The sequence below is a fragment of the Pongo abelii genome, chromosome 16 (assembly GCF_028885655.2).
Source record: "Pongo abelii isolate AG06213 chromosome 16, NHGRI_mPonAbe1-v2.0_pri, whole genome shotgun sequence".
Classification (NCBI taxonomy): Eukaryota; Metazoa; Chordata; class Mammalia; order Primates; family Hominidae; genus Pongo; species Pongo abelii.
In genome coordinates this window covers 86,579,485-86,591,568 of record NC_072001.2, presented here as the reverse complement: position 1 = coordinate 86,591,568, position 12,084 = coordinate 86,579,485, and the positions used below count along the sequence as shown (strand labels likewise).

The 12,084-nt window shown below is 40.6% G+C and overlaps 1 protein-coding gene across 8 annotated transcripts in view; it reads left to right on the top strand.

The window, feature by feature from the left end:
- SH3GL3 (SH3 domain containing GRB2 like 3, endophilin A3) overlaps positions 1–12,084 on the top strand; it is a 167,710-nt gene that overhangs the window by 24,454 nt on the left and 131,172 nt on the right. The window lies entirely within an intron of this gene.

Below are 12,084 nucleotides of genomic sequence, written 5' to 3'. Positions count from 1 at the left end.
AATCTACGGGAGGGCAACTGTTAGATTTCCTCTGAGCAGGGAGAAGGTGTACATGAGTCATAGTTACATCTAAGCACAGAGATTTGGGATTCAGCCAGGATTGCAGAGGAGGAGATAGTGTCTTTCTGCAAGTAATATGAAGAGCACAGTGGAACTGGAAGCCCCAGCCAGGTTGGGAGAGCTGAGTCTGGTTGGCTGTCTGCACTGGCACTTGCTGGGGACTTTGGGGAAATGTCTTTCAGTGCCTCAGTTTTCTTACCTGCAAATTGGAGTTAATACCTCAAAGGGCTGATGGGTTTGTGCCGCTTACAAAGTATTTGGCTCAATTCTAACTTGTAATGTTGTGCTGAAGCTTAGAAATTATGTATCTCAAGTGCTTTATACATGATATATGGTTTAACTAATGGGAGCTTTAGTATAGTAATCATTTAGCATACTGGTTAAGAGTTTGAGTTCAGAATCGGAGAGACCTGGCTGGAGTCCCAGCTCAGCCATTTTGGTAGCTGTGTGATGATCAACGAGTCACATATCCTATGTAAGCCTCACTCTCCTCTTCCGTATACTAGGGTAAAGAACAGCTCCAACATGGTGGACTCAACTTTGGGGATTAAATGAGCTAATGCACATGAGGTGCTCAGCACAGGGCTTGGCCCATAATAAATGTATAATAAATGCTAGCTGATAACTTTCTCCACTGACCTCCTGCCTTGAACAGAAGATGAAATTCTGCTTCTTAAAACCAAATGTTACAAGCTTCATCCTTATAAACCAACTGCCTTTAGAAATGTCCTCTTTCTACTCTTCTCTGGGTCCCTAGGGAGCAGAATGCCTGCTTGGGTGATAACTTATGTCTCTCAAATCCTCTCTACCCCTCCATGATATCACACATTTCTGTCGTACAGCATGTACTAAGGTCTGCACTTAATTTATGATGTAAGGGCCAGGTACATATTTTCAGGACCCTTCAAAGGCTGAGTATATTTGGGATTGACTCTGAAGGGGGAATCCCGTGTTGTTTCGTTCATACAGTAGGTATAGCCTGATGGTTAGAGTGTGGGTTAGTATAACTGGGCTGCGTAGCTTGTTTTCTTGGTTTGCACTGCACTGTAAGCAGACCTCGATTTATGTAGAGGTAGTGTGTGTGTGTGTGTGTGTGTGTGTGTGGTGTTGATGTTGTTGTTCTTGCAGTGATCCCAGGAAAACTAGCAGGGGAGTAGGGAGAGTGACGGGGAGGAGACGGAAGCCAATCAAGGTGCACTATTAATCAAGTTAGTTACCGTGGATGGTAACTGGAGCTCATTCTTCCTAGGGAACTCTCACAGACAGCATAGAAGCCACCTGAGAGTTATCCCAGCAAAGGCAGGAAGCTGGGGGATTTATCCACCAACTGCCCTGCCCATCATTGGCTGAGGACTGTTTCTGGGACGTTAACTCTCTGGCACTTCCAATTTGCCTGGCACATGGGCTAATGTTGTTCCTTTGGTTGGGAGTAAAAAGGCCTCCAGACTGAAAGTTGCAGGTATTTGTAGTAACAGACTTCATCTTGTAGAATTGAGTCCTGGGGGCCATCAGTGGGGCACTGACAGCATCTGCTCTCCTGTCTAAGGTGGAAGGCTGTCTCTGCCACCTACCAGCTTTGTGATCTTGGCCACACTACTTATTATGCCGAGTTTCCTCATCTGTAAATGAAGATAATAATAATACCTCCTTCCCAGACTTGTGATGGGAATGAATTGAACTGATCTGTGTAGGGCACTTGGTAGAATGCTTGCCATGTCGTAATTGCTAAATAAATGCTAACTTTTATTATTTTGTGATTATTCATTGAGTTTCTTCAGGTTCTTTTTCAGTGTAATAAAATTCACCGTGTTTATTGTGATATAAGATGAAGATTCTTTGGATGGAAACTAATTAGTTGTTTCTTTGGGCATCAAATTATTTCACCAATTTTTATTTATTTGAAAACTGTTACAACAAAAATGCAATCTATTTTAGGGTTAAAAAAATCCTCTTTAATTCTGTCACCCTTCAATTATTACTTGTATTTTTTTGTTCCTTTGGAGTCTGTTGATATAAATTCATATTTCTACACTGTTATAATAAATAATGGCAAAACTCAATTTTTACCACTGTTTGTTCTAAAAATAAAATAGCAACCCTGTACCCAGCATACTTTACAGGTTTTATAAAGTTCTCACAGTTTATGAAGAAGATGCTGCCATCCCAGTTTTATAGATGAGAAAACTGAGGCGCGCAGACATTATGCAACTCTTTTCAAATCACACAGTTGTTACCTTGTGGGGCCAGCGTGAGCCTGGGAGGATTGCAAGGCTTGGGCCTCCCCTCTGCTCTGTGTTTCTCATGGTGGCTGAGGTGGAATACAGCTTGGAAGTTCAGCCAGCCCTTAGTATCCATGGGTTCCACATTTGTAGAGTCAACCAAAAGAAGGTCAGAAAAATTTGAGAAAAACACCAAAACATCTGGATTGAACATGTACAGACTTTTTCTTGTTATCATTCCCTAAACAATACAGAATAGCAACTATTTATATAGCATTTACATTATATTAGTTATTATAAGTAATCTGGAGACAATTTAAAGTGCTGTACATGCAAAAATGTGCATAGATTATATGCAAATATGACTCCATTTTACATCAGAGGCTTGACCATTCAAGGATTTGTGTATCCTGTGGGAGTCCTGGAACCAATCCCCCATGGATACCCAGGGGTAGCTGTACATTTATTGGTGCGTGCCTTCTTGCCTGGTGCCTGTTTGTTCTTTTTGGATTAAGAGAAGTAATTCCTGGCTGGGCACGGTGGCTTACACCTGTAATCCCAGCACTTTGGGAGGCCGAGGCGGGCGGATCACCTGAGGTTAGGAGTTTGAGACCAGGCTGGCCAACGTGGCGAAACTCCCTCCCTACTGAAAATACAAAAATTAGTGGGTGTGATGGCAGCCACCTGTAATCCCAGCTAGTCAGAAGGCTGAAGCAGGAGAATCGCTTGAACCCAGGAGGCGGAGGTTTCTGTGAGCCGAGATCGTGCCACTGCACTCCAGCCTGGGGGATAGAGAGACGTTCTGTCTCCAAAAAAAAAAAAAAAAAAAAGAGAAATAATTCCTATCACAGGGAGTGGAAACATGCTGAAATAATTATTTGCTGAAATTGTTTTCCAACAGATGACTTTAGGAATCAGGAGATTTGACACTAGGACATTAGGTGGGCAATGGATTTCTAGTAATTTGTCAGCTTTGTTTTATTGAGGTGGAGCTGCATTTAAATTGCTACTTCTCCCTGCTGGTTTGGTTTAGTTCTCCTCAGAAATGGCTTACTTTATTTGTACTTGACTTGAGTTACATTAAAGCAGGCAAAAATATTTCTTAAGAGCTGAAATTTCAGGTTGGCAAAAGGAAACAATGCAATCTTTAATCATATATCTGAAAGAGCACAGTGGTGCATTATGATGGCAGAACTTCATTCCCTAACCCTGTACAAAGGTTTTTAGAGACTAAAGGATTGATCGCTTTTTTTCCTTGACAAAACACCTCTTTTGACATGTGCAGAGAAATATATAATTTGGGTTGCATTGAAAGAAAGCTACTCTTGCTATTTCTCTCTTCAAGAGGCTGTGCTCTTGGATTTAATATTTTCTACTGGAGACAGTTCTACTTGAAAGGCAAATATTACAAAAAACCACTAGAGAGGCATTGAAATCTGTTGTGGGAAGGAGTCATTTTAAATTTTCTTATTAAAAGAAGATGGCACTAAAGAGGGGGGAGTCATTTCCAATTTATTACTTAACAGAAAGATGAGCAATTTGTCCTCTCAGCAATAGTGTTTCTGTCAGATTACCTGTTTGCCATTTCCTTGCCAACACTGGGTTTTGCCATTCTTTTGAAATGTTTGCTCTTGTGATCTATTAAAAAATTTGTATATATTGATTTTATATATGTGCTGATCATTTGCATTTTTTTTGTGAATTGCCTTTTGATATTTTCCATTTTTACATTGTCATTTTTAAATTTACCTTTATATATGAAATATATTAATCCATCATCATATATCTTGTAATGGCTTATTTAGCTGATCCTTTGTGGTTGTTGCAAGCTTTTTTGTGTATTGTTTTACAGTTTGCAGTTTTTGTCACAAATTAAATCCATTTTTTGGTATATAAAGTAGGCTTTACTTTTTATATATTCTGTTCTTTTCTATACTGGTGGAAATCTTGTTATTAATGCATACTGCCTCCTCCAGGGTTTGTTTTCCAAATCTCTTTTCTTTCTACAAACATATTAATCTGTTGAGCCTTCTTAAGTTTTTTTTTTTTGATTCAAAGTTTCGCTCTTGTTGCCCTGGCTGGAGTGCAATGGCGCAATCTTGGCTCACTGCAGCCTCCACCTCCCGGATTCAAGCGATTCTCCTGCCTCAGCCTCCTGAGTAGCTGGGATTACAGGCGCGCATCACCACACCCGGCTAACTTTTTGTATTTTTAGTAGAGGCGAGGTTTCATCATGGCCAGGGTGGTCTTGAACTCCTGACCTCAGGTGATCCGCCTGCCTCAGCTTCCCAGAGTGCTGGAATTACAGGCATGAGGCACCGCGCTTGGCCGAGCCTTCTTAAGTTTTGAGAGAATTTTCTCAAGTTTGTTTTCTAAGTCTCTGATTTGGTTTCCTTTGATATGCAAGCTAGTTTTTCTATGCTATACCATTTTTAATGTGAACAGTTCCGTTCTAGGAATAGAAATCTTGATCTCAATTTGTCCTTCTTCCAGAGGGCAATGTCATCAAGAATCCAACCTGGAAATCGGAATCAGTGCACTGTTTTGACTTTTCCTTCCCTTGCCTTCTGTGAGTTTGTTTCTTATGGTCATACTTACTTTGATTTCTCCAATTGGTTCTCTTATTTTAAATGACTGAGTTTCTTCATATGTTGGATTATTTTCTCCTATGCTCTTCAAAGAAAGTGGCTTTAGTGTGTCTAGTTTAAGCAGGTGAGATATAGTCTGTTGTCAGCCCAGACAGGGTGAGAAGGGAGAGCTTCAGATTGATAGTTTAGCTTTCTCAAAGGAAGGTTGCAAATGGAGGGCTTTGCTCTAGACCAGTGCGGCCCAGTGCAAACTTTCTGTGCTGATGGAAATGTTCTTGGATCTGAGCTGCCTGGTATGATAGCCACTCACCACGCATGACTACTGAGCATTTGAAATGTGGCTAGTGCAAGTGAGATGGATTTCTAAACTTTTATTTACTTTTAATTAATTAAAACATAAATTTAAACGACCACATGTGGCCAGTGGCTATGTATTAGATAGCATGGTCATCGTGAGGACAGGATTCCTGTGTGATTTGTTTACTGTTGTGTTCCCAGCCCCAGTACTTTTCACACAGTAGACACTCAATATTCATAGAAATTAATGGCTGCAGCAAGGGGAAATCTCTGGTAGGGCTTCTTTCCTTGCTGTGCCAAGAGTTCCTTTTCTTTCTGTGGGTCTGCCCAAAGTTAGAAAAGTCACATTACCCTCATCAGTCACTACCACAAGTGCTGTTGGTAGGGGCATCTGTAGGATTCCCATCCCCATGGCCCTTTTTATGTCCTACTGTGTGTGCCAGTCTGACCAGTGAGATCAATCCATCCTTGCCTTAGGAATTCCTGCCTTTCTGCCTTTCAGAAATTTCTCAAAGCTGCTGCCAGGAAGTTGGGAGTTGTCCTAGTTTGTAAAGCTGATCTAGATAACCCCAGTTTTATAGTCCTATGGCCATTCCAGGGAGAATGTTGGTGCTAGAGAGAAAAGAACTGAGATCTGTGTTTTGAATCAAGAGCCTATTGTCATCTTTTTGTGTTTTAATGGCTTACTATATCTTGATGCAAAAGCTTCAGTGTTTACAAGGCTCCACTACTGATTGTATCTTTCAGCAATCTCAAATGACCTTCTTTAATCCCATTTTCTGCCTTCTTCTTATACTCAGAATTATACAAATATTACCCCCTAATTTAATTTTTTCCTCACATTTGCCCTCATCTTTCAATGTAATACTATGGTGTTACTTTTAAAGGGTTTTTAAGGAGCAGGTAATTTATGTTTGAACCAATTTTGATTGTCTTTGCCTATTATTTAATGAGGAAATCTAAACCATATGTACTATTGACACAGTGGTATGTCTGGTCATCTGCCATTTCGTTTTCCTTGTTTTTTGCTTTCAGTCCTGTCTTTACATTATCATTACATTTACTTTTATCTTGTACTTTTGTTTGGATCATAGTTATGCCATTTCTAATTCTAGTAGTGGATCCTATTAAGTTTTTTAAAAATCCATATTAAATCTATATTTATGAAATTGCTGAAGTCAGTAAAAATAGTTTTTTTTTTTTTCACTCTCCCTGATAGACAATCCCACATTTCTTTGTTTTGGTTGTTTTTTTGTATCTCTTTTCTTTTCTTCTATTTCCTGAGACTTTTGGCAATCTAATCTAGAACTATTCAAGTCAGCATTTCACAAATAACCTCAGTGATTTTCTTTTGTGTTTCTCTTCATAATCCTGTTATAAATTATGCATGCATTTATATTAAACTTAGTTGATGCTCAATTTGCCATTTTGAGTTCTTAGATTTTCCAACTCTCTCTGACATGAAGCACATTTTCAAGTACATTCTTCAAGAAGCATACACCATATGTTTTCTGAGACTTTGCATATTTAAAACAGTTTTTTTTGGTTGCCTTCTGTTGTGAACAACAATGTGTCTTAATATAGTAGTTTTAAAGTCACAAGTGTTTACATATTAAAATGTAGATATTGATGCATTATCTTCCAAAACCTCCTGTTGGGGGTAAATATTGAGGCCATCCTGATTTGTATTCCATTGCAGATCATCTCTCTCTCTCCTATTTTCTCACCTTTGAATTCTGATGACTCCTTATATGTCCTTGAGACTAAAAAATCTCATCAGAACATGTCTATCAGTGAATCTCTTTCCATTCATTTTGCTTAATATATGATGAACCATGCAAACTGAAATCTGTTTTCAACTGAGGAAAGTGGTTTTTTCTGGTAAGTGCTTATTTATTGTTTGGATACTATTTGTGTGGGTTTTATTTTGGGAGGAAATAGTTATACATGGGTTGGATGTTTCTTCTGTGTTCCTTCATCTGTTAATGTAGGTGCCTCAACAAATCTGGGGAAGAATAATGAAAAAGTGTTGTGTTCTTCGTGATGATTTTTGTTTTTAGGTAATTTTTTGCTCCATTTTTGAAGTATTTCTCCTCTTTTTCCATTGATTGCATTTTTTAGCACTGTAAAGTGTGTGAAGTTTATTTATTCATTTATTTTTTTGAGGTGGGGTCTTGCTCTGTTGCCCAGGCTAGAGTACAGTGGCATGATCATGGCTCCCTGCAGCCTTCACCTTCCAGGCTCAAGCAATCCTCCTGCCTCAGCCTCCCAAGTTGCTGGAACTACAGGCATATGCCACCACACCTAGCTAGTTTTTTTTTTTGGCATTTTTTTTTAATAGAGTCAGGGTCTGCCTATGTTGTCCAGGCTGGTCTTGAACTCCTGGGCTCAAGCCATCCTCCCGCCTTGGCCTCTCAAAGTGCAGAGATTACAGGCATGAGCCACCATGCCCGGCCAGAAGTTTACTTTTTACTGCCTATCATGTGGATTTGTTTTTTTAAATTTCTATTATGAGACATTTTATACATACAGAAAACTAAAGAGAAAAATACTATGAATACCTCTACCCCATCACATAGATTAACAGGTATTAACATTTTGCCGTCTTTGCTTTATCTTGTTTTATTCCTGAAGCATTTTAACAGACCACATAACATTTCATTCCCAATACTTCAGTATGCACATCTGAAAAATAAGGGCCTTTCTCTTAGGCCTTTCTCTAACCATGCTACCACTATCACACCTAACAATGATTTTTTATGTCCTCCAATGCCCAGCCTATATTCAAATTTCTCTAATATTCTCCAAATGTCTTTTATGGCCAGCCTGTATGAACTTGGATCTAACCGAAGACCATACATTGCATTTGATAGTTATGTCTCTTATACTGCTTTTTTAAAATTAAAATTTATATAACATAAAGTTAGCCATTTTAAGATGAATAATTCAGTGGCATTTAGTATAGTCACAGTGTTGTACAATGATCATCTCTATCTAGTTCCAAAACATTTTCGTCACCCCAAAGTAAAACTTCATACCCTTTAAGCAGTTACTCCTCATTTCCCACTCCACCCAGCTCCTGGAAATCACTAATCTATCCTCTGCCTCTGTGGATTTACTTATTCTGGATATTTTATATGAATGGAATTATACAATATGTGACCTTTTGTGTTTTGCTTCTTTTACTTAGCACAATGTTTTTGATATTCATCCATATTGTAGCGTGTATCAGTACTTTATTCCTTTTCATGGCTGAATAATATTCCATTGTATAAATATACCATAATTTGTCTATTCATTTATCCATTGTGGACATTTGGGTTTTTCTCCCTTTTGGTTATTGGGAATAGTGTTGCAATGAATACTTACCCTAGTCAGCTCAGATTGCTATAACAAAATACTGGAAACTGGGTGGCTTAAATAACAGATGTTTATTTTTCAGTTATGGAGGCTGGGAAGATCAAGGCACTGGAAAATTTGGCTCTTGGAAAGGGCCCGCTTCCTGGCTTGCAGATGGCTACCTTCTCCCTGTGTCTTCACATGGCAGAGAGAGAGAGAGCACTCTGGCCTCTCTTTCTCTTCTTTGTAAGCACACCAGTCCCATCATGGGGTCCCTACCCTTGTCCCTCTTCTAAACCTGATAACCTCCCCAAAGCCCTGCTTCCAAATACAACCATATTAGAAGTTAGAGCTTCAACAAATGAATTTGGGAGGACATAAACATTCAGTCCATACAATACTCATGTACAAGTATTTGCATCCTGTTTTCAATTATTTGGATTACATACCCTGAGTGAAGTTGCTGGGTTATTCTTAAATGTTTTAATCTTGAAGAATTTTTAACCAGTTTACCTGTTTTTTTTTTTTTTCTTTCGTGTTCCTTCTTGTTCTTTTCCTGCAATGACATCAATTTGATAACGTGACTAGTTCAGTCGTCCCATCTTTTGGCTTGGCGTGATTGTTTCCTCTTGTTCTTCAGTATGTTCCTCTGTGCCTTGCATGTCTTATAATTTGGGTACCATGTTTTTATTTTCTCTGCAGTCTCTTTTTTCCCTCAGTTTACTGTTTGATATATTTGCCTCTTCTGTTTGGTATGTGGACTATTTTGGGGGAATGTGCCCTTATTTTCTATTGGGAACCCAAAGAAGTTTCTATACTTCCCCGCAATAAATCTATGTGCAGGAATGTTTTTGCTCTTTTTTTTTTTGAGGAACTGTTTCTGTCCTCTTATGCTTCAAATTCTGGTCATAGGCATCAGACTGTTGTGTTTCTCCTTCCTTATCCATGAATAGACATAGTGTTGGCACGCGGATGTGAAACACTGGCCATTTGCAGTGTACCACTGACCCTGGCACAATGTCTCTCATATCTGAGGCAGGGGCTGAGCTGTTGGCACCACCAATGGGACATTCCTGGTCTGTGGCCCATCCCAGGAAACTCTTTTTGGCTGACAAAGTTTTTCTCTTCTCTCACTATCCATTTCTTTTTTTTCTTTCTTTTTTTAAATTTCCTTTTCTTTTCTTTTCTTTTTTTTTTTTTCTGAGACGGAGTCTTGCTCTGTCACCAGGCTGGAGTGCAGTGGCGCGATCTCAGCTCACTGCAACCTTCGCCTCCTGGGTTCAAGCAATTCCCCTGCCTCAGCCTCCCGAGTAGCTGGGATTACAGGCACATGCCACCAAGCCTGGCTAATTTTTTTTTTGTATTTTAGTAGAGATGGGGTTTCACCATGTTGGCCAAGATGGTCTCGATCTCCTGACCTTGTGATCCGCCTGCCTCGGCCTCCCAGAGTGCTGGGATTACAGGTGTGAGCCACTGTGCCCAGCCTCTTCTCTCACTATCCATTTCTGACAAATGAAAAAAATGGATGTGGGTCCTGCAGAACCTGAGGCCGGCTCTGACCAGTCTTTCATAGATGCATACACCTGCCTGCAGGCGCTGCTCCCAGGTGAGGAGGTTGCATGCCTCAGAATGCAGTTAGCCTGGGCATCTGCGCACCAGGCTGAGTTCCTGCCTAGGAGCTGATTTGTGGTGAATGCAGAACTAAGGTTATTGAGGAGACCAAGAGACTTGACCTGGGAGTGCTTATGTGGTTTGGATGGGATTCCTTGAGGTTTTTGTGGAGGAGCAGTCCATGGAGTCAGGGTGTCTGTGGGTCACTGTTAGCCCATATGGTGCTCTTTGTATGAGTTAGAAAAATACGCCTCTTCCTCAACACACTTTACTTTCATGCGGGGGAAAACTCTCCTATCCTGAGTTGGTTAGAGCTGGTGATTTGACAGCCGCCTGCTGGAAAATTGTGTGATAAGTACACAAATCTGCTTCAGGAGGGTGTGCTCCCTTCCATGTGGCACAGTTGTCACCCCCTGCCCAGCTGCCTCTGCAGCCACTTTGGGTTTTGTGGCTGATGTTCACTAGCCACTGACTATACATCTGAATTTCTTCCTTTCAGTAGAAGATCCTTCTGATTTGGGCATATGGTCAACTTTTTATTTTTCATAACTGTTGCTACCCCTTCCCTCCATTTTTATTAGTTTTCATGGGGACTTAAGTGAGCATCCAGGCACTGTTGCTGATCTGCCTCCCTGACCCGGAAGACCATGTTGGCTTTTGGACAAAGATCCTGGATAGTTCTGAAGCTATGATGCTGTGCACCAGGGTTGAATGGGGGTCCTGAGAGTCCAGCATTGCTTGTGCTAGCAGCTCATAGCAGCTCAGCTTGTGTAGCAGAATGGGTGCCTTGTAATAGATAGCCATCTGCTTTTCAGTTTATGGAAGGCTTCATTTCTTCTGACGGCATTCTGACAGGCAGGTGTTACATCTTTTGTGACTCCAAGGTCATGAAGCTGGTTCTTGGGTTTGACTCTGGGAGTCATGCTCATTGATCTGCTTTTCCTAATCATATCAGTGAATACCTACATGTGAAGACAACTCAAGCTGCACAGTAAAGCTAAAGGAAGAAGGTAAAAACCACCTCAAATTTCCATGATACAGGAAAAACTGCTGTGAACCTCCACTTCCCCATCCTGGTCCCATTTCCTGTTTCCACCCTCATCCAGTTTACTTTTCCAGGGTCTTTACTGCTTCCTTTGATGGGGGTGAGGACTCTCCCTAACCACCCCACCTCCTGCGGGAACTGTTACCCCATCCATAGCCAGCATTTGATAGCCCAAGGGCAGGTATATGTATTTGCAAATGACATTATTCTTCTATAACTAAAAATGTTAAGATCCTTTTGTGTTAAATAGTCCAGTGTCCCTAGGGCACAATGCTTTTGGATTTCAGCCTGCTTCTGCTTTGTGATCTTGGGAAAGTCACTAACCCCTCTGGGCCTCTATCTCTATTTAAAAGGAAGAGGCTGAACCAAAATGCCCTTTCCAGGTGAAAGCAAGTGGGGAAGTTAGACCTATTTAGGGAATAGAGAACAGCCTGTGGGACAGGTTTGTGCCTATTGTTGGTGCAGTTTAATAGGAATTATCAGAAGCCGATAGATAGATAGATAGATAGATAGATAGATAGATGATTGATAGATGATAGATAGATGACAGATAGATGATAGATTATAAATTGATGATTGATAGATCGATAGATAGATAAAAGGGAACCAAATACTGTGTCTGTGGCCTGGGCATTTTTGCCAGGCAGGGGGAATTGCATCGTTGGTGACAGAGTTGTATGGCCCACAGAGGTCAGCTAAGAGATTGGGAGAAGGTTGTTGACCTTGTGTGGGAACCAACCTCAGGGGGATGGATGAGGTTGGGGCCCCTTAGGGGTCTCCACTCTTGGCGTTTGGACTCCCCTTCTCTGTGGGTCTAAGCTGGCTTCTTTCTGCTGTGGGATTGTGTTAACACTGCCGCTTTAGTGATTTTGCATTTTTTTTTCTTTTTTTCCACTGACCCTCATTAGCAGAGGTTTTGCTCTTA